Genomic DNA, 26,711 nt, shown 5'->3' on the forward strand with positions numbered 1-26,711 from the left:
TCAACGTGACCAAGACAAAGGAGATGATTGTGGACTACAGGAAAAAAAAGAGGACTGAGCACGCCCCCATTCTCATCGACGGGGCTGTAGTGGAACAGGTTGAGAGCTTCAAGTTCCTTGGTGTCCACATCACCAACGAACTATCATGGTCCAAACACACCAAGACAGTCGTGAAGAGGGCACGACAAAGCCTATTCCCCCTCAGGAGACTAAAAAGATTTGGCATGGGTCCTCAGATCCTCAAAAAATTATACAGCTGCACCATCGAGAGCATCCTGACTGGTTGCATCACCGCCTGGTATGGCAACTGCTTGGCCTCTGACCGCAAGGCACTACAGAGGGTAGTGCGTACGGCCCAGTACATCCCTGGGGCAAAGCTTCCTGCCATCCAGGACCTCTATACCAGGCGGTGTCAGAGGAAGGCCCTCAAAATTGTCAAAGACTCCAGCCACCCTAGTCATAGACTGTTCTCTCTGCTACCGCACGGCAAGCGGTACCGGAGTGCCAAGTCTAGGTCCAAAAGACTCCTCAACAGCTTCTACCCCCAAGCCATAAGACTCCTGAACAGCTAATCATGGCTACCCGGACTATTTGCACTGCCCCCCCACCCCATCCTTTTTACGCTGCTGCTACTCTGTTAAGTATTTATGCATAGTCACTTTAACTCTACCCACATGTACATATTACCTCAACTACCTCAACTAGCCAGTGCCCCCGCACATTGACTCTGCAACGGTACCCCCCTTTATATATAGCCTCCCTACTGTCACTTTATTTTACTTATGCTCTTTTTTTCTCAACACTTTTTTTTGTTGTTTTTTTGTTTTGTTTTATTCTTACTTTTTTTGTTTAAAATAAATGCACTGTTGGTTAAGGGCTGTAAGTAAGCATTTCACTGTAATGTCTGCACCTGTTGTCAGTGGCGGCTCCTGAAAAAATTCTCAGGAGGGGCAATTTTTCTGATGATTTAGGTGACCTACACACATTTTAAAAAAGATATGTCCAGCAACAACATGAAGACAGGGGCAGCATATAAGTCAATACCAGAAGCATTTATTGACTGATCTGGGGAGATGGATTCCAGTTTCTGTGACAGATTATAAATAATCTCTGATGCCTTTGTTATATTAGCTTTTGGTTGAATGTACTGTCGTAGTAAATATATAATGTTATAGCTTGGTCTGACTAAAATCTTGTGCATGACCCATTTTGTGTTGGGCGTTTGTTTTCAATCAATGCTGTTCCTATCCTATAACAATGGACAAAAGAGTCCTATCTTGTCAGCCTTGTCAGCAGGTGGCCAAGGACAACACCCACGCCATAGGTCTCTCAGTTCTTCCAACTCACGAGTTCTTGCTCTGAGGACACACACACACACACACACACACATCATCACTGATAACACACACACACACACACATCATCACTGTTAAACACACACACACACACACACAAAAATCCCCTCTCTTTAGGCTGAACATTTGAAGACAGAGAACCCGACTCAGAGCCAATGCAACAGTGGAGGGGACCTCGCCCAACTCATCAGGACCAATCAGAAGATCAGAACTACTAGATTCAACCTACATCATTTATTGTATAAAATGTCTGCACACAATGTTTTCGGGGCTCTCTTCAGATAGCTCCCTAAGAGTTTGACGAACGAGTCCGTGCACGCGATTCCAGATATCTTTACCTCTGAATAAACTGCCTTTATTATACCATATCCACCCTGTCCAAAGTCTCTACTTGGTCTCAGTTCTCCAGTAAACTTGTGATTATCAACAGTACACAACGGTAACAAACAATTGGGGGAACTCACGGGGCGGATAGTAAGGTCGCAGTGACACAGAAAGCAGTTCAATGTCGGGGGTACAGAGTCGCTCTCTTACCAGGATCGATTTTCCCTGTGACTGTGTCAGATCGCGGTCCGCTCTGACCAGGGTGAAGCCGGCCGGCTCCACTTCTCTGTCCGGGACTCTGTCATCCAGCCAAGTCTCCCAGCTGTATTGGATTCCGCTGCCAGCAGCGTTTTCATTATTTAGTCCGTTCGTAGCGGGTATGTACACGATCAACAAGATCAGTCCAAAACCCACCACTGGAAATCCATGGTTGGCAGAATGTTTGTAAACTAAGTGTACAAATTAAAAACATAAAATAACGCCACTAAGTGTACAAATTAAAAACATAAGATAACGCCACACTGCAGGTCGCAACAGAGACGCTGCTAGCCGCTATTTTCTTAGTTACGTTCATGGTTACGTCACGTATGACGAAAGCGCGTAAGTGCAAGCCCACAGACACTCATAGAGATTGTATTGAAAGATTTGAAATTTGAAAAAAATAGATTTTACATGGGAGTCTATGACAGACTTCTGGGCGATTTTCAACATGACTGAAATCGCCCCAAAAACGGGCGGGGCCATTTGAAGCACGACTTTAGCCTGATTTGACATTTAGTGGCAGTCAGATCAGATTACAACACTGATAACTACTGTTGCCGTGATATAATTGATTAGAAAAAAAATCCCTTCCTTTTCCCGTTTGGCAGTGCGTCGCCCATATCGCCCTATTGAACACACCGCCCCTGCCTGTTGTATTCGGCGCATGTGACCAATAAAATTTGATTTGATTTGATTTGATTTGATTTCGAGTACACTCTTACAATCACTGGTGAAGAGCTGAAGATGCAGGAGATTACTATGGTATGGGTAATTATGGAGGCAGAGAGCGTTTCACACAGTGATTTAGAGTCGTACAAAAACCTCCCTCAGTCAGACTGTACTGCTGCAGCTGGGACCTACTGCAGGTGTTGAGGAGCAACAGACTATGACATGAAACACTGGTTTACTGAACACACACCTCAAGTCCTGGTTATATGACATCAACAAGCATAAATAACCACTACATTACCACCATACAGAACATCTGGTTACAACTCAAATACACCAAATAGTTTAGTCATGATAAAAACCAACAGCTATATCCCATAACCCCCTTCCATGTCTATAATGGTCAGATGATGTGGTTCTGCTCATGTCCCCAGATATTCACTGTCCCAAGGGGGTCTTCCCAGTACCCACCCTCCCTCACCCCCTATCAACCTTCTAATGTTCATTTTGAAACAGAGCAGTTTAGTCTTTGTTTAACAACCACAAGGGCACAGATATTCACAATTATATTCATAATAAAAATCAGGGACACCTTGTTGGACATTAATACAAAGTATTTTATTTTGTTAACATTTCCAATCTAAAAGCAATAAAACTACACATACAGATTTAAAGATTCAGAAACACAAATTGATGACCAAAGCTGAAGCTATAGATAGATATTTAGAATGATAGAATGACAGACAGATAGGTGTTCTCTGTGTACAGGGGGTCTACTGGGAGCAGTGGTGTGGCTCCAGTGTGTGAGTGACGGGGGTCTGGTCCTTTAGGGTGGCCTCACAGGTGACTGAGCCAGCATTCCTCCACTGGTCAGTGGGGAGGGTGAGGCTGCTGCTCCAGCTGTAGTGACCGTCCTTCTCCAGGACCTCCAGACTCTGGCTGCCCTGCAAGGCTCCCCCGGCCCCCAGCCTCCAACCCAGCTTCCAGCCCCCTGGGAAGCCTCTGTTGGCCAGGCACACTAGGGCAACATTCCCCTGGTCCTGCTCCTCACTGGAGGGGAGTAGGACGGTCAGGGAGGGACGTACCACACCCACTAGGAGAGAGAAGGGGAGGGGGGAAAGGAGAGATGACATGTAAGGGTTAAACTGGACAAGAACCTTGAAGAACTTTCAACAACTTTAACATGAAGAAACAAATCTGATATTTGTATTATATAAAATAGTTTGTGAAAATGACAGGTTATCTATAAATATATACTACACACTCTTTTACTTCCCTCTAATAACATCTATGAAGCATGAACACACACTAAGTTCAGTGATGCGTTAAAGTACAGTACATAAACAAAACTTACGTGCTTACAATGAAAATGTTTTTATAATGCTGCTGAACTGTTTTTGTGTATTTAAAGACATCGAACACATCAAACTATTATTTTCTAATGGTGGATATTTGGTATATGAAGTTTCTGTCCTTGAATGATCATTACAGTATATATAAACATTGCAACTAATAGGTATAAAATAAATTAAACATTCAAAACGACAACTATTTAACAATTTTGACTTTTTGTGATTTTATAAATGTTCAATTGAATGTATTATAAAAAGGAATGAACCTCTTGTACTTACAGTCAATGATGAGTTTGGTACCGCCACCGAAAGTCCACCACAGTGATACAGACTCATTGAACGGCCGTACAAAAACCTCCTGCACTTTATACACACCAGTAACTCTCTACACAACACACATTCAACCCTACCACTGATAGTCAGTCGAAAAACACCATATACAGGTCATAACATTCAAATTAATTTGTTAGATTTTTCAGATTATACATTTTAGCTGATTTCCCCCATGACTTTAAAATATAAATGTTGGAGATATCAAATATCTCTGACAAACTCACTAAGTACAATAAGGCAGCCATATAGAACAGCAAAACACTAGTATTTAATTATATGTATTTAAAAACTATGGTCAAGTCCTTCCACAGATTTAGGTAAGCTCTTTCCTTCCATGTTCAAGATTATTATTGTGTTGCATTAACAGTTTCATCATCTGTCCTGAGGGAGGGTATTTCCATAGAGAAGGTGCTTTGCATTGTCAGCTCATGCTTCAGTGCTCTGGGAGTGTTTATAGCCCTGGGAGTTTCAGACTGCAGGACTGAGATCTGTCCTGACACTTTAAGACTGCAGTGTTATTATCGTTGGGTTCAGTCTGTTCAGTCTTCTCAGAGCCACAGATGATGATGAAGATGATGAAGTCAATATCACTGATTCCACTGCTGATTATGCTGGGGTTCCTGACTCAGGGTGAGAAACTCTCAGCATCTCTCCCTGTGGTCTACTGGTTTTAACAGGTTTTAATGGGCTTGTACATGGAAAAAGTTTCAAATTCCTTTTATGTGGATTTTTAAGACTACTCAAAGCTAATTTCCCCGTTTCAATTTCAGAGTCCTCTGCACAACGTGTCCTGAATCAAGCTGATGAATCGAAGTCAGTTCGTCTGGGAGAGAATGTGTCTATCAAAGCTGTTGCAAGTTCAACAGGTATTGATGATGACATGAGCTGGTACCTGCAGAAACCTGGACAGGCTCCTAAACTCCTCATCTATAAAGTAAATAGACTTCAGTCTGGAACACCATCTAGATTCAGTGGCAGTAGATCAGGTACTGAGTACACTCTTACAATCACTGGTGTCCAAGCTGAAGATGCAGGAGATTACTATGGTATGGGTGTACTATGGCAGCCCAGAGGTTTTCACACAGTGATTTAGAGTCGTACAAAAACCTCCCTCAGTCAGACTGAACAGAGACTGTACTGCTGCAGCTGGGATCTACTGCAGGTGTTGAGGAGCAACAGACTCAGACATGAATCACTGGTTTACTGAACACACACCTCAAGTCCTGGTTATATGACATCACCAAGCATAAATAACCACTACTTTACCACCATACAGAACATCTGGGTCCAACTCAAATACACCAAATAGTTTAGTCATGATAAAACCAACAGCTATATCCCATAACCCCCTTCCATGTCTATAATGGTCAGATGATGTGGTTCTGCTCCTGTCCCCCAGATATTTACTGTCCCAAGGGGTCTACCCAGTACCCACCCTCCCTCACCCCCTATCAACCTGCTAATGTTCATTTTGTTACAGAGCAGTTTACTCTTTGTTTAACAACCACAAGTCCACAGATATTCACAATTATATTGATAATAAAAATCAGGGACACCTTCTTTGACATTAATACAAAGTACTTTATTTTGTTAACATTTCCAATCTAAAAGCAATACAACCACACGTACAGATGTAAAGATGCAGAAACACAAATTGATGACCAAAGCTGAAGCTATAGATAGATATTTAGAATGATGGAATGACAGACAGATAGGTGTTCTCTGTGTACAGGGGGTCTACTGGGAGCAGTGGCGTGGCTCCAGTGTGTGAGTGACGGGGGTCTGGTCCTTTAGGGTGGCCTCACAGGTGAATGAGCCAGCATTCTTCCACTGGTCAGTGGGGAGGGTGAGGCTGCTGCTCCAGCTGTAGTGACCGTCCTTCTCCAGGACCTCCAGGCTCTGGCTGCCCTGCAAGGCCCCCCCATCCCCCAGCCTCCAACCCAGCTTCCAGCCCCCCGGGAAGCCCCTGTTGGCCAGGCACACTAGGGCAACATTCCCCTTGTCCTGCTCCTCACTGGAGGGGAGTAGGACGGTCAGGGAGGGACGTACCACACCCACTAGGAGAGAGAAGGGGAGGGGGAAAGGAAAGATGACATGTAAGGGTTAAACTGGACAAGAACCTTGAAGAACTTTCAACAACTTTAACATGAAGAAACAAATCTGATACTTTAAAAAAACATTTTTTATTTTTATTTCACCTTTATTTAACCATGTAAGCCAGTTGAGAACAAGTTCTCATTTACAACAGCGACCTGGCCAAGATAAAGCAAAGCAGTGCGATAAAAACAACACAGAGTTACATATGGGGTAAAAAAACATAAAGTCAAAAATACAACAGAAAATATATATACAGTGTGTGCAAATGTAGCAAGTTATGGAGGTAAGGCAATAAATAGGCTATAGTGCAAAATAATTACAATAGTATTAACACTGGAATGCTAGATGTGCAAGAGATTATGTGCAAATAGAGATACTGGGGTGCAAAAGAGCAAAATAAATAACAATATAGGGATGAGGTAGTTGGGTGGGCTAATTTCAGATGGGCTGTGTACAGGTGCAGTGATCGGTAAGGTGCTCTGACAACTGATGCTTAAAGTTAGTGAGGGAGATAAGAGTCTCCAGCTTCAGAGATTTTTGCAATTCGTTCCAGTCATTGGCAGCAGAGAACTGGAAGGAATGGCGGCCAAAGGAGGTGTTGGCTTTGGGAATGACCAGTGAGATATACCTGCTGGAGCGCAGACTACGGGTGGGTGCTGCTATGGTGACCAATGAGCTAAGATAAGGCGGGGATTTGCCTAGCAGTGATTTATAGATGGCCTGGAGCCAGTGGGTTTGACGACGAACATGTAGTGAGGACCAGCCAACAAGAGCGTACAGGTCACAGTGGTGGGTAGTGTATGGGGCTTTGGAGACAAAACGGATGGCACTGTGATAGACTACATCCAGTTTGCTGAGTAGAGTGTTGGAGGCTATTTTGTAAATGACATCGCCGAAGTCAAGGATCGGTAGGATAGTCAGTTTTACGAGGGCATGTTTGGCAGCATGAGTGAAGGAGGCTTTGTTGCGAAATAGGAAGCCGATTCTAGATTTAACTTTGGATTGGAGATTCTTTATGTGAGTCTGGAAGGAGAGTTTACAGTCTAACCAGACACCTAGGTATTTGTAGTTGTCCACATACTCTAGGTCAGACCCGTCGAGAGTGGTGATTCTAGTCGGGTGGGCGGGTGCCAGCAGCGTTCGATTGAAAAGCATGCATTTAGTTTTACTGGTGTTTAAGAGCAGTTGGAGGCTACTGAAGGAGTGTTGTATGGCATTGAAGCTCGTTTGGAGGTTTGTTAACACAGTGTCCAATGAAGGGCCAGATGTATACAAAATGGTGTTGTCTGCGTAGAGGTGGATCTGAGAGTCACCAGCAGCAAGAGCGACATCATTGATATACACGGAGAAAAGTGTCGGCCCAAGAATTGAACCCTGTGGCACCCCCATAGAGACTGCCATAGGTCCAGACAACAGGCCCCCCGATTTGACACACTGAACTCTATCTGAGAAGTAGTTGGTGAACCAGGCGAGGCAGTCATTTGAGAAACCAAGGCTATTTAGTCTGCCAATAAGAATGCGGTGGTTGACAGAGTCGAAGGCCTTGGCCAGGTCGATGAAGACGGCTGCACAGTACTGTCTATTATCAATCGCGGTTATAATATCGTTTGGGACCTTGAGCGTGGCTGAAGTGCACCCATGACCAGCTCGGAAACCGGATTGCATAGCGGAGAAGGTACGGTGGTATTCGAAATGGTCGGTGATCTGTTTGTTAACTTGGCTTTCAAATACTTTCGAAAGGCAGGGCAGGATGGATATAGGTCTGTAGCAGTTTGGATCTAGAGTGTCACCCCCTTTGAAGAGGGGGATGACCGCGGCAGCTTTCCAATCTCTGGGGATCTCAGACGTTATGAAAGAGAGGTTGAACAGACTAGTAATAGGGGTTGCGACAATTTCGGCGGCTAGTTTTAGAAAGAAAGGGTCCAGATTGTCTAGCCCAGCTGATTTGTAGGGGTCCAGATTTTGCAGCTCTTTCAGAACATCAGCTGTCTGAATTTGTGTGAAGGAGAAGCGGGGGGGGGGGCATGGGCAAGTTGCAGCGGAGGGTGCAGAGTTGGTGGCCGGGGTAGTGGTAGCCAGATGGAAAGCATGGCCAGCTGTAGCAAAATGCTTGTTGAAATTCTCGATTATTGTAGATTTATCGGTGGTGATAGTGTTTCCTGGCAGGTTATCTATATTAATATTAATTAATATGCCATTTAGCAGACGCTTTTATCCAAAGCGACTTACAGTCATGCGTGCATACATTTTTGTGTATGGGTGGTCCCGGGGATCGAACCCACTACCTTGGCGTTTCAAGCGCCGTGCTCTACCAGCTGAGCTACAGAGGACCACATATATATATCTTCTACAGACTGTTTCACTTACCTTCTGTCACGATCGTTAGAGTGAGTGGACCAAGGTGCAGCGTGATGAACGAACATACTTTATTTAAAGAGAGTAAACACTCGAAACAAAACAATAAACGATACCGTGACGTCCAAAGGTACAACCCAAAAGGAACAAACCAACTGGAACAAGATCCCACAACTATTGTGGGAAAACAGCCTGTATAAATATGGCTCCCAATCAGAGACAACCAGCAACAGCTGACACCCGTTGCCTCTGATTGGGAACCACTCAGGCCAACACAGAAATACAATGCATAGAATATACACACCCTGGCTCAACATATAGAGTCCCAGAGCCAGGGTGTGACAGTACCCCCCCCTAAAGGCGCGGACTGCGACCGCGCCTAAACATAAACAAACCAGGGGAGGGCTGGGTGGGCATTCCTCCTCGGAGGCGGTTCCGGCTCCGGGCTTGCCCACCACCCTCCAATAATCCCCCCGTAGCGCCCCTGATCCGGTCTGGCCCCACTGGCTGGAGCTGGACTGGACATCGTAGGAGCGGATTGCTTAAGCTCCGGTGTGGAGCAGCTGACCGGTACCTGACCAGGCACCGGTGACCCAGGCACGGGTTGTGCCGGACTGACGACGCGCACCCCTGGCTTGGTGCGTGGAGCAGGAACGGGCCGGACCGGGCTGACGATGCGCACCCCTGGCTTGGTGCGTGGAGCAGCAACGGGCCGGACCGGGCTGACGATGCGCACCCCTGGCTTGGTGCGTGGAGCAGCAATGGGCCGGACCGGGCTGACGATGCGCACCCCTGGCTTGGTGCGTGGAGCAGGAACGGGCCGGACCGGGCTGACGATGCGCACCCCTGGCTTGGTGCGTGGAGCAGGAACGGGCCGGACCGGGCTGACGATGCGCACCCCTGGCTTGGTGCGTGGAGCAGGAACGGGCCGGACCGGGCTGACGACTCGCACCCCTGGCTTGGTGCGTGGAGCAGGAACGGGCCGGACCGGGCTAACGATGCACACCCCTGGCCTGGTGCGTGGAGCAGGAACGGGCCGGACCGGGCTGACGATGCGCACCCCTGGCTTGGTGCGTGGAGCAGCAACGGGCCGGACCGGGCTGACGATGCGCACCCCTGGCTTGGTGCGTGGAGCAGGAACGGGCCGGACCGGGCTGACGATGCGCACCCCTGGCTTGGTGCGTGGAGCAGGAACGGGCCGGACCGGGCTGACGATGCGCACCCCTGGCTTGGTGCGTGGAGCAGGAACGGGCCGGACCGGGCTGACGACTCGCACCCCTGGCTTGGTGCGTGGAGCAGGGACGGGCCGGACCGGGCTAACGATGCGCACCCCTGGCCTGGTGCGTGGAGCAGGAACGGGCCGGACCGGGCTGACGATGCGCACCCCTGGCTTGGTGCGTGGAGCAGGAACGGGCTGGACCGGGCTGACGACTCGCACCCCTGGCTTGGTGCGTGGAGCAGGAACGGGCCGGACTGGGCTAACGATGCGCACCCCTGGCCTGGTGCGTGGAGCAGGAACGGGCCAGACCGGGCTGCCGACGCGCACCGTAGGCTTGGTGCGAGGAACAGGAACAGGCCGAGCCGGGCTGGCGACGCGCACCGTAGGCTTGGTGCGAGGAGCAGGAACAGGCCGGGCCGGGCTGGCGACGCACACCGTAGGCTTGGTGCGAAGGGCAGGAACAGGCCGGGCCGGGCTGGCGACGCGCACCGTAGGCTTGGTGCGAGGAGCAGGAACAGGCCGGGCCGGGCTGGCGATGCACACCGTAGGCTTGGTGCGAAGGGCAGGAACAGGCCGGGCCGGGCTGGCGACGCGCACCGTAGGCTTGGTGCGAGGAGCAGGAACAGGCCGGGCCGGGCTGGCGACGCACACCGTAGGCTTGGTGCGAGGGGCAGGGACAGGCCGGGCTGGGCTGGCGACGCGCACCGTAGGCTTGGTGCGAGGAGCAGGAACAGGCCGAGCCGGGCTGGCGACGCGCACCGTAGGCTTGGTGCGAGGAGCAGGAACAGGCCGGGCCGGCGATGCACACCGTAGGCTTGGTGCGAAGGGTAGGAACAGGCCGGGCCGGGCTGGCGACGCGCACTGTAGGCTTGATGCGAGGAGCAGGAACAGGCCGGGCCGGGCTGGCGACGCACACCACTTGCTTGGTGTGAGGAGCGGGACTGGGATTCGTCATAACCCTCCGCTCCCTCAGCTGCCTACACAGATCCTCTCGCCGTGCCTCTACTCTCACCTTCTCCCTTATCGCCTCCAGTAGCTCCACCCTCTGCACCACTAACTCCTGCTCCCTCTGCACCAATAGCCCCCTTAACCTGGTGGCCTCCTCACCTAACCTCCTAATACGCCCTGTAGCTGCCTCCTGCTGCCCCGTCGCCCATGCCGTGTGCCCCCCCCTAAAAATTTTTTGGGGTTGCCTCTCGTCCGTCCGACGACGACCCTGTTGACGCCGTTGCTCCTCTCTCCGTCGCGCCTCTACCGTCTCCCTCCATGGACGGCGATCCATCCCGGCCTGGATTTCCTCCCAGGTCCAGGACCCCTGCCCGTCCATTATCTGCTCCCACGTCCAGGCTGCCTGCTCCTGGACACGCTGCTTGGTCCTGGTATGGTGGGATCTTCTGTCACGATCGTTAGAGTGAGTGGACCAAGGCGCAGCGTGATGAACGAACATACTTCATTTAAAGTGAGTAAACACTCGAAACAAAACAATAAACGATACTGTGACGTCCAAAGGTACAACCCAAAAGGAACAAACCAACTGGAACAAGATCCCACAACTATTGTGGGAAAACAGCCTGTATAAATATGGCTCCCAATCAGAGACAACCAGCAACAGCTGACACCCGTTGCCTCTGATTGGGAACCACTCAGGCCAACACAGAAATACAATGCATAGAATATACACACCCTGGCTCAACATATAGAGTCCCAGAGCCAGGGTGTGACACCTTCAAGAACATCTATGAAGCAAGACCACACACTATAGTCAGTGGTGTGTTAAATTACTGTACATATATGAAACTTAGATGCTTACAATATAAAAAGTTGAATAATGCAGCTGAACTGGTTTAGTGTACTTAAAGACATCAACCACTAAAACTATCCTTTTCTGTTCACAGATGTTTGGTACATGAAGTTCTTGAAAGATTATCAGAGCATATGGAAACATTGCAAATAATCTGAAGTAAATAAATTAAACATCCAGAACTACAACTTTTTCTTAACGATCACTTTTTGGGACTTTATTAATGTTAAAATGTATGTATTATAAAAAGGAATGAACCTCTTGTACTTACAGTCAATGATGAGTTTGGTGCCGCCACCAAAAGTCCACCACAGTGATACAGACTCATTGAACGGCCGTACAAAAACCTCCTGCACTTTATACACACCAGTAACTCTCTATACAACACACATTCAACCCTACCACTGATTGTCAGTCAAAAACACCACATGTAGGTCATAACTTTTGAATTATTTTATGTTTGATATTTTAGATTATTAATTTTAGTTGATTTCCCCCATTAATATAAAATAAAAATGTTGGAGATGTCAAATATCTCTGACAAACTCACTAAGTACAAGTCGGCAGCCATATAGAATAGCAATACACTAGTATTGAATGAAAACACTTACAGTGAGGGAAAAAAGTATTTGATCCCCTGCTGATTTTGTACGTTTGCCCACTGACAAAGAAATGATCAGTCTATAATTTTAATGGTAGGTTTATTTGAACAGTGAGAGACAGAATAACAACAACAAAAATCCAGAAAAACGCATGTCAAAAATTTTATAAATTGATTGCATTTTAATGAGGGAAATAAGTATTTGACCCCCTCTCAGTCAGAAAGATTTCTGACTCCCAGGTGTCTTTTATACAGGTAACGAGCTGAGATTAGGAGCACACTCTTAAAGGGAGTGCTCCTAATCTCAGTTTGTTACCTGTATAAAAGACACCTGTCCACAGAAGCAATCAATCAATCAGATTCCAAACTCTCCACCATGGCCAAGACCAAAGAGCTCTCCAATGATGTCAGGGACAAGATTGTAGACCTACACAAGGCTGGAATGGGCTACAAGACCATCGCCAAGCAGCTTGGTGAGAAGGTGACAACAGTTGGTGTGATTATTCGCAAATGGAAGAAACACAAAAGAACTGTCAATCTCCCTCGGCCTGGGGCTCCATGCAAGATCTCACCTCGTGGAGTTGCAATGATCATGAGAACGGTGAGGAATCAGAGCCCAGAACTACTCGAGAGGATCTTGTCAATGATCTCAAGGCAGCTGGGACCATAGTCACCAACAAAACAATTGGTAACACACTACGCCGTGAAGGACTGAAATCCTGCAGCGCCCGCTTTTTTGTTGTTATTCTGTCTCTCACTGTTCAAATAAACCTACCATATAAATTATAGACTGATCATGTCTTTGTCAGTGGGCAAACGTACAAAATCAGCAGGGGATCAAATACTTTTTTCCCTCACTGTACATGTAACTAAATACTATAGTAAAGACTATAGTCCCCTGTAGCTCAGTTGGTAGAGCATGGGTGAACATGGGTTCATTTCACACGGGGGTTCAGTATGAAAAAAATGTATGCACTCACTTACTGTAAGTTGCTCTGGATAAGAGTGTCTGCTAAATGACTAAAATGTAAAGTCCTTCCAGGAATTTAGGTAAGATATTTCCTTCCATGTTTCTGTCATTGCATTAACAGTTTCATAATCTGTCCTGAGGTAGGGTATTTCCATAGAGAAGGTGCTTTGCATTGGCAGCTCATGCTTCAGTGCTCTGGAAGTGTTTATAGCCCTGTGAGTTTCAGACTGCAGGACTGAGAGCGCTCCTTCAACACAACAGAAACAACGGCAACCATGACTCTGATCACCATCTTCATCTGGACACTGGTCTGCAGCTGCCTCAAAGGTCTGTTGTTTTCTAACACTTACAATGGAAAAATGACATATTGTTGAGTACCTTGTATAATCATTGAAATGGCTCACAATTAATAAATGTCCCTGCATTAAATATAATGAATTATAAATGATCTCTTATTTATATTCATTGATCAATTTATATTTTTCCTCTTCAGGATCCAGAGGTCAGGTGACTGTGACTCAGCCTCCTGTAGTGACATTTTCTCCAGGAGACCCCGTCACTCTGACCTGTAAAACCAACCCTAAAGTGTACAAATGGAGTGATGGAGATGAGGGTGCGTTCTGGTATCAACAGAGACCTGGAGAAGCTCCCAAACTCCTGATAAAATATGCAAAGAAACTGCTAGATGGGATTCCTGCTAGATTCAGTGGCAGTGGGTCTGAGAGTGACTTCACTCTGACCATCAGTGGAGTCCAGGCTGAAGATGCAGCAGTTTACTACTGTAAGAGTTTCCACCAACTCAATAGTAAAAATGTGTTCACACAGTGATTTAGAGCCGTACAAAAACCTCCTGCATGAAATGACACACATCACTGGTCCACTGAACACAGAACTAAGGGTCTTGTGATATGACATCACCAAGTATAACCACTTTACTAACTCACAGAAATAATGGTTACAAACTAGTTTCATAACACTCCCTACCTCCCATGGCTACAAATATCCTCCTTATCAGAAAGATACAGGTGAAATAGTCTCATTGAGGGATGAATAATCCATATCATGTCCACATAAAATCATGTGTGAAGCGTAAAAGTTGGTGTGCCTCAATGCTTGGTAGATCAACCAGACACACACAGCTGGCCAACACTTCTGTGGAGCAGTATAGTGTGTGTGTGTGTAAGTACATGTGTTTGACAGAGGGAGAGTCCTGTGAAACAGAAACTGAGATTTGCGTGGTCCCTCTCCCAGAATAGAGCAGTACACTCCCCAGATGTTCCCCCATCCTTAACACCACACCAGAACTAGACCAGAGGAGGTTGGCCAGTGGACATCAGACAGACTGGCAGAGGGTAAAAGTTCAACGTCATAAGTCAGACTTCAGTTACAGGTCATTTTATAGGTCACTGCACTAATCTTGTGTGGTGTCGACAGGAAGAGGTTGGCCACCGGACGTCAGCCAGACTGGTAGAGGTCAAAGATAAAAAGGTCAGAGGTCAGTTCCCCAGGGAAGAGAGTCAGTCCAACCCCAACATGCCACCAGACTGCCTGTCACTTTATTGTAGTCAGCTTTTAGTTATCTTGACAAAGAGACTAGATGAAGAGAGCACCATTATCTAAGGTCAGATTTTACATCCCCGGTGCCCACTAGAATGGCATGAGGAAGTATTGGATAACTAGTGATGTACATCTGAAGATTCATCAGGAATTCATCAGGAATCAGCACTGAGCCAGATTCATCATGAATTCATCAGGAATCATCCCTGAGCCAGATTCATCATGAATTCATCAGGAATCATCCCTGAGCCAGATTCATCATGAATTCATCAGGAATCATCCCTGAGCCAGATTAATCAGGAATTCATCAGGAATCAACACTGAGACAGTTTCATCATCAATTCATCAGGAATCAGCACTGAGCCAGTTTCATCATCAATTCATCAGGAATCAGCACTGAGCCAGTTTCATCATCAATTCATCAGGAATCAGCACTGAGCCAGATTCATTAAGAATTCATCAGGAATCAACACAGACAGATTCATCATGAATTCATCAGGAATCAGCACTGAGCCAGGTGGAAGTCCGTCATCCCAGTCTAGAATACCTCCAGGGTCACTGACAGGTCAGCAAGGGTCAGAGGTCAACAGTTCCAAAGTCACACGCTCAGACAAACACACAACCTCCTAATGCCTCCACCAGTACTTGTCCTGTATCGCACTGCAGCATCTCCCAGACCTAATCCTGAGTAAACTAGACTGGACATCAGTCAGAGGATAACAGTAACCTCCAGCTGATATGTCTGACCTAGCAAGGTCATAGGTCAGATATGAAAGGTTGCACCTTGCCTCTGTGCCAGTACGTTTAGGACATTACAGAACATAACCATTCCTTACATCACTGGAGTGTGAAGCGGTGTATGTTCTCTGTATCCCAGCTATCTCCTCCATCGTAACTAGGAGATCTGTCACAAAGTTATTTTCATTCAGAAAAGCCTCATAATGGTTATGAAGTTGGGCAAACAATGTTGTAGTGGCGCCGTGTTGAACTTGTTGATTTTCGGCTGTGTAGCCTACACAAACACAAATCAAAACAAAATGTTATCGTCAAGTAAACAAGCGATAAAACGTAAAAATATTTTGTTTGGTTAAAGCTTGTTGTATTATCTGTGTGTGCCTACAAGCTGCTGGGCATATGGTTCCATGCGAAGAGAAGCGAAAGAGCGAGTGGGAGGAGTTTGATTAAGATACAACCAATCAGAAAACTATTTTGTTGCCACCTAGTTGAAGCAACAGATGATGAAATTCACTTTTTATTGCCAGCAGTAAAATTCAGTTAACCATTATGCTACTAATATCTAGTGACTTTGATACTGTTCTGTCATTGCACACCTGTCTAGATATGAATGTCAAAAGCAATAAAAGAGCTTGCTGGCCCAGTCTGTAATCCAACCAACAGCTGACCCTGAAACTGTTTGACTAATAACTCTTTATTTTCTGTCTGAACCATAGACTTAGATAGACAACATCATTATTGTATCTGTCCCATTATGGTGTCTGTGAGAGCAGAGCCATCTCCATTGTGAAGTCGTCCATTTTCTTCCTCTACTACTTCTACTGGTAAACAAACTAAAAGGGTACATACTGCCACCTAGAATGTGTTGTTTGAACAGGTATAAAGACAAGGCTGGCGATTTACTGCCTCCTGCAGTAATGATATCTTTCCTCATTAGTATAATTAATTGGCTGATCCCTCCTGATGACCAGGATGGATTTATGTGATCCTTCCTTAATCCACAGGAAGTACCACGCAGTTGACTACTTCAAAATGGTGGAATCCCTCAATGGCAATGTCCATGCAAAAACGGTTATATCCATCTGAGGCCTCAATAATTCTTTATGGTCTGAACTGAACTTCAGCATGATGCCATTTTAGCACAAGGCCCACCCATGCTGCACCAATTCCCAGTCATGTAAAATCCGTAGATTAGGGCCTAATTTATTTATTTCAAATGACTGATTTCCTTATATGAACTGTAACTCAGTAAAATCGTTGAAATTGTTGCATGCTGTGTATATATTTTAGTTTAGTATAGAATTGTCAAAACTCTAGTCACCCAAGTCATAGACTGTTCTCTCTGCTATCGCATGGCAAGCGGTACTGGAGCGCCAAGTCTATGTCCAAAAGGCTCCTTAACAGCTTCTACCCCCAAGCCATAAGACTGCTAGACTGCTGAACAATTAATAAAATGGCCACCCTGCCCCCCTTGTTTTTACACTGCAGCTACTTCCTGTTTATTATCTATGCATAGTCACTTTACTCCTACCTACATGTACAAATTACTTCGACTAACCTGTACCCCCGTACATTGACTCGGTACCGGTACCCACTGTATATAGCCTCGCTATTGTTATTTTGTTGTGTTACTTTATATTTTATTTACTTTAGTTAATTTAGTAAATATTTTCTTAACTCTATTTTCTTATAACTGCATTGTTGGTTAATGCTTGTAAGTAAGCATTTCACTTTGTATTCGGCGCATGTGACCAATTGTATTTTATTTTATTTTATTTTATTTGGATAGCAATACACTAGTATTGAATGAAAACACTTACATGTAACTAAATACTATGGTCAATTACAGGCCTTCCACAGATGTATTAAGCTATTGTATTCCACGTTTAAGATTAATGTGTTTATGTCATTGCATTAACAGTTTCATCATCTGTCCTGAGGGAGGGTATTTCCATAGAGAAGGTGCTTTGCATTGGCAGCTCATGCTTCAGTGCTCTGGGAGTGTTTATAGCCCTGTGAGTTTCAGACTGCAGGACTGAGATCTGTCCTGACACTTTAAGACTGCAGTGTTATTATCGTTGGGTTCAGTCTGTTCAGTCTTCTCAGAGCCACAGATGATGATGAAGATGATGAAGTCGATATCACTGATTCCACTGCTGATCACAGTGGGGTTCCTGACTCAGGGTGAGAAACTCTCAGCATCTCTCCCTGTGGTCTGCTGGTTTTAACAGGTTTTAATGGGCTTGTACATGTTTGTACATGGAAAAAGTTTCCAATGCCTTTTATGTGGATTTTTAAGACTACTCAAAACTAATTTCCCCTTTTCAATTTCAGAGTCCTCTGCACAACGTGTCCTGAATCAAGCTGATGAATCGAAGTCAGTTCGTCTGGGAGAGAATGTGTCTATCAAAGCTGTTGCAAGTTCAACAGGTATTGATGATGACATGAGCTGGTACCTGCAGAAACCTGGACAGGCTCCTAAACTCCACATCTATAAAGTAAATACACTTCAGTCTGGAACACCATCTAGATTCAGTGGCAGTAGATCAGGTACTGAGTACACTCTTACAATCACTGGTGTCCAAGCTGAAGATGCAGGAGATTACTATGGTATGGGTAATTTTGGCAGCCCAGAGGTTTTCACACAGTGATTTAGAGTCGTACAAAAACCTCCATCAGTCAGACTGAACAGAGACTGTACTGCTGCAGCTGGGATCTACTGCAGGTGTTGAGGAGCAACAGACTATGACATGAAACACTGGTTTACTGAACACACACCTCAAGTCCTGGTTATATGACATCACCAAGCATAAATAACCACTACTTTACCACCATACAGAACATCTGGTTACAACTGAAATACACCAAATAGTTTAGTCATGATCAAAACCAACAGCTATATCCCATAACCCCCTTCCATGTCTATAATGGTCAGATGATGTGGTTCTGCTCCTGTCCCCAGATATTCACTGTCCCAAGGGGTCTACCCAGTACCCACCCTCCCTCACCCCCTATCAACCTGCTAATGTTCACTTTGTTACAGAGCAGTTTACTCTTTGTTTAACAACCACAAGTCCACAGATATTCACAATTATATTCATAATAAAAATCAGGGACACCTTCTTTGACATTAATACAAAGTACTTTATTTTGTTAACATTTCCAATCTAAAAGCAATACAACCACACGTATAGATGTAAAGATGCAGAAACACAAATTAATGACCAAAGCTGAAGCTATAGATAGATATTTAGAATGATGGAATGACAGACATATAGGTGTTCTCTGTGTACAGGGGGTCTACTGGGAGCAGTGGCGTGGCTCCAGTGTGTGAGTGACAGGGGTCTGGTCCTTTAGGGTGGCCTCACAGGTGACTGAGCCAGCATTCCTCCACTGGTCAGTGGGGAGGGTGAGGCTGCTGCTCCAGCTGTAGTGACCGTCCTTCTCCAGGACCTCCAGACTCTGGCTGCCCTGCAAGGCTCCCCCGGCCCCCAGCCTCCAACCCAGCTTCCAGCCCCCTGGGAAGCCCCTGTTGGCCAGGCACACTAGGGCAACATTCCCCTTGTCCTGCTCCTCACTGGAGGGGAGTAGGACGGTCAGGGAGGGACGTACCACACCCACTAGGAGAGAGAAGGGGAGGGGGGACAGGAGAGATGACATGTAAGGGGTAAACTGGACAAGAACCTTGAAGAACTTTCAACAACTTTAACATGAAGAAACAAATCTGATATTTGTATTATATAAAATAGTTAGTGAAAATGACAGGTTATCTATAAATATATACTACACACTCTTTTACTTCCCTCCAATAACATCTATGAAGCATGAGCACACACTAAGTTCAGTGATGCGTTAAAGTACAGTACATAAACAAAACTTACGTGCTTACAATGAAAACATTTTTATAATGCTGCTGAACTGTTTTTGTGTATTTAAAGACATCGAACACATCAAACTATTATTTTCTAATGGTGGATATTTGGTATATGAAGTTTCTGTCCTTGAATGATCATTACAGTATATAGAAACATTGCAACTAATAGGTATAAAATAAATTAAACATTCAAAACGACAACTATTTAACAATTTTGACTTTTTGTGATTTTATAAATGTTATATTGAATGTATTATAAAAAGGAATGAACCTCTTGTACTTACAGTCAATGATGAGTTTGGTACCGCCACCGAAAGTCCTCCACAGTGATACAGACTCATTGAACGGCCGTACAAAAACCTCCTGCACTTTATACACACCAGTAACTCTCTACACAACACACATTCAACCCTACCACTGATAGTCAGTCAAAAACACCATATACAGGTCATAACATTCAAATTAATTTGTTTGATTTTTCAGATTATACATTTTAGCTGATTTCCCCCATGACTTTAAAATATAAATGTTGGAGATGTCAAATATCTCTGACAAACTCACTAAGTACAATAAGGCAGCCATATAGAACAGCAAAACCCTAGTATTTAATTATATGTATTTAAAAACTATGGTCAAGTCCTTCCACAGATTTAGGTAAGCTCTTTCCTTCCATGTTCAAGATTATTGTTGTGTTGCATTAACAGTTTCATCATCTGTCCTGAGGGAGGGTATTTCCATAGAGAAGGTGCTTTGCATTGTCAGCTCATGCTTCAGTGCTCTGAGAGTGTTTATAGCCCTGTGAGTTTCAGACTGCAGAACTGAGATCTGTCTTGACACTTTAAGACTGCAGTGTTATTATCGTTGAGTTCAGTCTGTTCAGACTTCTCAGAGCCACAGATGATGATGAAGATGATGAAGTCGATATCACTGATTCCACTGCTGATCACAGTGGGGTTCCTGATTCAGGGTGAGAAACTCTCAGCATCTCTCCCTGTGGTCTACTGGTTTTAACAGGTTTTAATGGGCTTGTACATGGAAAAAGTTTCAAATTCCTTTTATGTGGATTTTTAAGACTACTCAAAGCTAATTTCCCCGTTTCAATTTCAGAGTCCTCTGCACAACGTGTCCTGAATCAAGCTGATGAATCGAAGTCAGTTTGTCTGGGAGAGAATGTGTCTATCAAAGCTGTTGCAGGTTCAACAGGTATTGGTGATGACATGAGCTGGTACCTGCTGAAACCTGGACAGGCTCCTAAACTCCTCATCTATAAAGTAAATAGACTTCAGTCTGGAACACCATCTAGATTCAGTGGCAGTAGATCAGGTACTGAGTACACTCTTACAATCACTGGTGTCCAAGCTGAAGATGCAGGAGATTACTATGGTATGGGTTACTATGGCAGCCCAGAGGTTTTCACGCAGTGATTTAGAGTCGTACAAAAACCTCCATCAGTCAGACTGAACAGAGACTGTACTGCTGCAGCTGGGATCTACTGCAGGTGTTGAGGAGCAACAGACTCAGACATGAAACACTGGTTCACTGAACTCACAACTCAAGTCCTGGTTATACGACATCACCAAGCATAAATAACCACTACATTACCACCATACAGAACATCTGGTTACAACTGAAATACACCAAATAGTTTAGTCATGATCAAAACCAACAGCTATATCCCATAACCCCCTTCCATGTCTATAATGGTCAGATGATGTGGTTCTGCTCCTGTCCCCAGATATTCACTGTCCCAAGGGGTCTACCCACTACCCACCCTCCCTCACCCCCTATCAACCTGCTAATGTTCATTTTGTTACAGAGCAGTTTAGTCTTTGTTTAACAACCACAAGTCCACAGATATTCACAATTATATTCATAATAAAAATCAGGGACACCTTCTTTGACATTAATACAAAGTACTTTATTTTGTTAACATTTCCAATCTAAAAGCAATACAACCACACGTACAGATTTAAAGATGCAGAAACACAAATTGATGACCAAAGCTGAAGCTATAGATAGATATTTAGAATGATGGAATGACAGACAGATAGGTGTTCTCTGTGTACAGGGGGTCTACTGGGAGCAGTGGCGTGGCTCCAGTGTGTGAGTGACGGGGGTCTGGTCCTTTAGGGTGGCCTCACAGGTGACTGAGCCAGCATTCTTCCACTGGTCAGTGGGGAGGGTGAGGCTGCTGCTCCAGCTGTAGTGACCGTCCTTCTCCAGGACCTCCAGACTCTGGCTGCCCTGCAAGGCTCCCCCGGCCCCCAGCCTCCAACCCAGCTTCCAGCCCCCCGGGAAGCCCCTGTTGGCCAGGCACACTAGGGCAACATTCCCCTGGTCCTGCTCCTCACTGGAGGGGAGTAGGACGGTCAGGGAGGGACGTACCACACCCACTACAAGAGAGAAGGGGAGGGGGGACAGGAGAGATGACATGTAAGGGGTAAACTGGACAAGAACCTTGAAGAACTTTCAACAACTTTAACATGAAGAAACAAATCTGATACTTTTTAAAATAGGACAGGGTCTGTGAAAATGGCAGGTTATGTATATATATTCTACAGACTTTCACTTCCCTCCAATAACATCTATGAAGCAAGACCACACACTACAATCAGTGATGTGTTAAATTACAGTACAGATATTAAACTTAGATGCTTACAATATAAAAAGTTGAATAATGCATCTTAACTGGTTTAGTGTACTTAAAGACATCAAACACTAAAACTATCCTTTTCTGTTCACAGATGTTTGGTATATGACATTTTTATCCTTGAAGGATCATTAGATAATATGGAAACAATAATAGGAATTAAATCAATTAAACATCAACAAATACAACTATTTCTCAAGAATGACTTTTTGTGACTTTTTAAATGTTTAAAACGAATTTATTATAAAAATGATAAATCTCAAGGTACTTACAGTCAACGATGAGTTTGGTGCCGCCACCAAAAGTGTACCACAGTGATACAGACTCATTGAACGGCCGTACAAAAACCTCCTGCACTTTATACACACCAGTAACTCTCTACACAACACACATTCAACCCTACCACTGATTGTCAGACAAAAACAGCATATGTAGGTCATAACCTTTCAAATAAATGTTTTGATATTTTTAGATGAATTATTTTAGCTTGCTATAAAATATGACTATAAAATATAAATGTTGGAGATTTCAAATAATTATCTCTGACAAACTCACTATGTACAAGAAGGCAGCCGTATAGAATAGCAATACACTAGTATTGAATGAATACACTTACATGTAACTAAATACTATGGTCAATTCCAGGCCTTCCACAGATGTATTAAGCTATTGTATTCCACGTATAAGATTAATGTGTTTATGTCATTGCATTAACAGGTTCATCATCTGTCCTGAGGTTGGGTATTTCCATAGAGAAGGTGCTTTGCATTGGCAGCTCATGCTTCAGTGCTCTGGGAGTGTTTATAGCCCTGGGAGTTTCAGACTGCAGGACTGAGATCTGTCTTCACACTTTATTACTGCAGTGTTATCATCGTTGGGTTCAGTCTGTTGTCTTCTCAGAGCCACAGATGATGATGAACAATATGAAGATAAAAATACAGCTGATTCCAATGCTGGTCACATTGGGGCTCCTGACTCAGGGTGAGAAACTCACAGCATCTCTCACTGTGGTCTGCTAGTTAATAGGTTTGAATGGGTCTCCTCTCTGACCACCCCAAGCTGTCGTTTCAGACAGGATCTGTAAAGAGACAGAGAAGCTTTGAGAACGTTAAGATAGTTTGAGAAACCTCTATGCTACTGTTTGTGCGTGTGTGGTGTTTACAATGCTTCTATTTTGATTATTATGACTAATCAATGCTGTTTCCATTTCAGAGTCATCTGCAAATAATTTCCTGAATCAAGCTGATAAATCGAAATCTGTTATTCTGGGAAAGACTGTATCTATCAGAGCAACAGGAGGTTCAGGTATTGGTAGTGACATGAGCTGGTACCTGCTGAAATCTGGACAGGCTCCTAAACTCCTCATCTATAGAGTAAATACACTTCAGTCTGGATCACCATCTAGATTCAGTGGCAGTAGATCAGGTACTGAGTACACTCTTACAATCACTGGTGTCCAAGCTGAAGATGCAGGAGATTACTATGGTATGGGTTACTATGGCAGCCCAGAGGTTTTCACACAGTGATTTAGAGTCGTACAAAAACCTCCCTCAGTCAGACTGAACAGAGACTGTACTGCTGCAGCTGGGACCTACTGCAGGTGTTGAGGAGCAACAGACTCTGACATGAAACACACAGCGTTAGACAGTCCCACACCAGGACAACGTTACTCTGGTTACATCATGACAGGACCATAGTTCACCAAACCACCTCCTCTACACAACCATAACCATTACTTCACCTCCATATAGAAACCACCACTTTACTACCACACCATTGACCTTCACCTCTGGAATGTTCAGATATAAATTAATTGTGTAGAACAGACATCATTATCTGTCAAATAGAACATGGAGTGTTAGCTCTATTCATTGTATTTCTATCTTTAACGTTCGAAACGTTTCACCTCACTGAATGCAGCCCTGATTTGCATGGTCATGGTGGGATGGTTTTGCGTCTCCCAGAATATAGCAGCTCTGTCCCCAGGGGGTCAGAGAAAGAGAGAGAGCGAGAGAGAGAGAGAGAGAGAGAGAGAGAGAGAGAGAGAGAGAGAGAGAGAGAGAGAGAGAGAGAGAGAGAGAGAGAGAGAGAGAGAGAGAGAGAGAGAGAGAGAGAGAGAGAGAGAGAGAGGAGAGAGGGAGACTGAGCATGAAACAGCAGAACACCTACAACAAACAAACAGTCACTATAGGACAGATGACATATCTTACTCACACTTGGAGGAGAAATATAGTTATGACAAAAACTACAACCTAGCTGTAGCTACATTTCCATTCGTTGTCACAGTAAATAAATGAGTCAACTAATCCATCATGTTATTTTCCAAATCAAGCTTTATTAGAACTGAGGCAGATAGCAACATCACAGTAACAGTCTGAGTAGAGAACACATAGAAGTCTCCTCTACTCTATACAATACACATTACTACCCAGACTGTGGTCTCCCCAGCATACTAGAGTTTACTCAGGACACTACTCTAACACTCCAACACACTACTACTGCTCCAACCAGGCCCCAGCCCAGACCAGAGCCTCGTCTACTCCTGCTTCCCCAGACAGAGCTCCTGTTGTGGGCCTCCGGTAGACCCTAGCCCAGACACTGGCTCCTGCGAAGGGGGGAGGCCTGGGTGTGTTGGAAGTGGGAGACCCTGCAGGTGTAGAGCTCTCCCTGCTCCCAGCCTGCCTTGCTCAGGGTCAAGGTGCTGCTGCGTCTGTAAAGGCCTTCCTTCTCTTCTTCTGGACTGGTCACGACCCCCTGGCTCACCTCCAGCCCGTCCACCTCCCAGCTCACCAGCGCCCCCTGAGGGGAGTAGCCAGTCAGCAGGCAGGCCAGTGTGGCAGAGCCCCCAGAGAGCTGCTCAGAGGAGGGGGGGAGCAGAGACACTGTGGGACTGACAGTAGGACCAGCTGGAAAGGAGAGAACGTTTTAATGTTACATTCCATAGGAGAGAGAAATAGAGTGCTCTATAAAATACATAACTTATTAAGGTTCACAGAGAACACAACACCAACCAACTCAACAACAATTACATAAATGCACAATAAAGTACATCACCGTTGCTCTTTTTTTTTTTGTCATGCATTTGCTCAGCCTATGAAATATCTTTGCTGTAAAAGGTACATGGACCCCATTCATTAAGCAATCTTATCGCCCAATATCACTGCTAAATGCAGATATGAAGTAACTTAATACTCTGCTGTGCGTTGTGGTGCACCTTCCGTGTTCCATACTTCACTAACGCGTTTGTGCCATTTAAAGGGGCAATCTGCTGTTCAAACAACAACAAAGAAGCCAACCCCACCGGTGTTTTTGGTAAACAGCTGAGGGATGGAGCTTGAGAAATGTAACCTCTCTCAAATCCATAGACAGAGCTATGGATGCAAGGACTGACCATCCATAAGATAAAAAATATCACTTCAACCATGATTTGAGGCTATATAGTGTTTGTTTAAAATTACATTGTTCACAAACAATTGAGTAAAGCATGATTCTATTTTGGGTTCTGATAAGAGTATGGCAGTTGAACTAAGCTCATGAGGCATGTACAAAAATAGTTATATTCTTCAAGAATAAATGGGTATATATCATTAATTTAAAAGTCACAAAATGGATTTTGGAATCGCAGATTGCTCTTTTAAAGTCGGTCTACTTTACTATAATATCAGACAAGAAAACAAGGTTTGCTAGGGACCAGATCTTTTTCTGTTATATTCATAAGATTCTCTGTGTAATTCACTTGTCATAGCAGGGAACTTAACCTAATTTTAGCTCTTCCAATAAAACATCTGTTTCTTTTGTATAACTTTTTCAAAGACATGTTGTGTGACTGCATAACTGAAAGTCTCCCACTGGCTGTAGATAGTATTATGCATTCAAACCCTCCATTGTAAAATAAATACTAATAGTCTGGTGTTGAGTATTTCTATATTCTGTAGTGTTTTGTAAGAAGTAGTTAATTAAAAAACACTTACTTTTCAGCAGCAGTTTGGTCCCTCCACCGAACGTGTTCCACGGTGAGACAGTCTAGTTAAGACGCCTTACAAAAACCTCCTTCACACAAGAGTGAGCACACCCTGAACAGAACCACTCATATAGCTCCACACAGCTTTGTAGAACTTTGCTATACTCATAAAGCCTTACACATCTTTACACACAATTACAGTATCAGTATTTGAATCTCTTAACATAGGAAATATTATAGCAAGTAATTAGCATGTTTTATCATTTACATTTACATTACATTTGAGTCATTTAGCAGACACTCTTATCCAGAGAATTTTAATGCATTAATCTTAAGATAGCTAGGTGGGACAACCACAATAATTAAGCACTTTATGTACCTATAGCATACTCTGATTAATGAAGTCACTGATTTGAGCCTCTTCAATGTCTCTTCACCCAAATTCACTGCAAAATGTTTTTTTATCCAATGATGTCATATGTTATCATATTGCATATGGGCAGAGTGAGACATTGTCATTTGCGGCAAATATCAATATTGACAATTATGCCATTTTACTGTCAACATCAGAAATATAAAGCAATTCACATGATTATT

General features: G+C 44.5%; 1 long non-coding RNA gene and 2 gene segments (V, D, J or C); all 3 read right to left on the reverse strand.

Moving 5' to 3' along the window:
- Nucleotides 1–6,031: 6,031 nt before the first annotated feature.
- Nucleotides 6,032–11,754, reverse strand: LOC311120671 (Ig lambda-3 chain C region-like). The segment is given in 2 exons: nt 11,748–11,754; nt 6,032–6,351 (listed from the first exon to the last, which is right to left on the reverse strand).
- A 7,149-nt stretch (nt 11,755–18,903) lies between these two features.
- Nucleotides 18,904–21,077, reverse strand: LOC311120672 (Ig lambda-3 chain C region-like). The segment is given in 3 exons: nt 21,053–21,077; nt 19,788–19,871; nt 18,904–19,249 (listed from the first exon to the last, which is right to left on the reverse strand).
- A 3,391-nt stretch (nt 21,078–24,468) lies between these two features.
- On the reverse strand, nt 24,469–26,170 carry LOC311120675. The gene is made up of 2 exons (XR_014612180.1): nt 26,125–26,170; nt 24,469–25,059 (listed from the first exon to the last, which is right to left on the reverse strand). It is a non-coding gene; the product is annotated as an uncharacterized lncRNA (long non-coding RNA).
- Nucleotides 26,171–26,711: the final 541 nt, after the last annotated feature.

This window comes from Coregonus lavaretus, assembly GCF_964263955.1.
Source record: "Coregonus lavaretus genome assembly, contig: HAP1_SCAFFOLD_579, whole genome shotgun sequence".
In the NCBI taxonomy this organism is placed as follows: Eukaryota; Metazoa; Chordata; class Actinopteri; order Salmoniformes; family Salmonidae; genus Coregonus; species Coregonus lavaretus.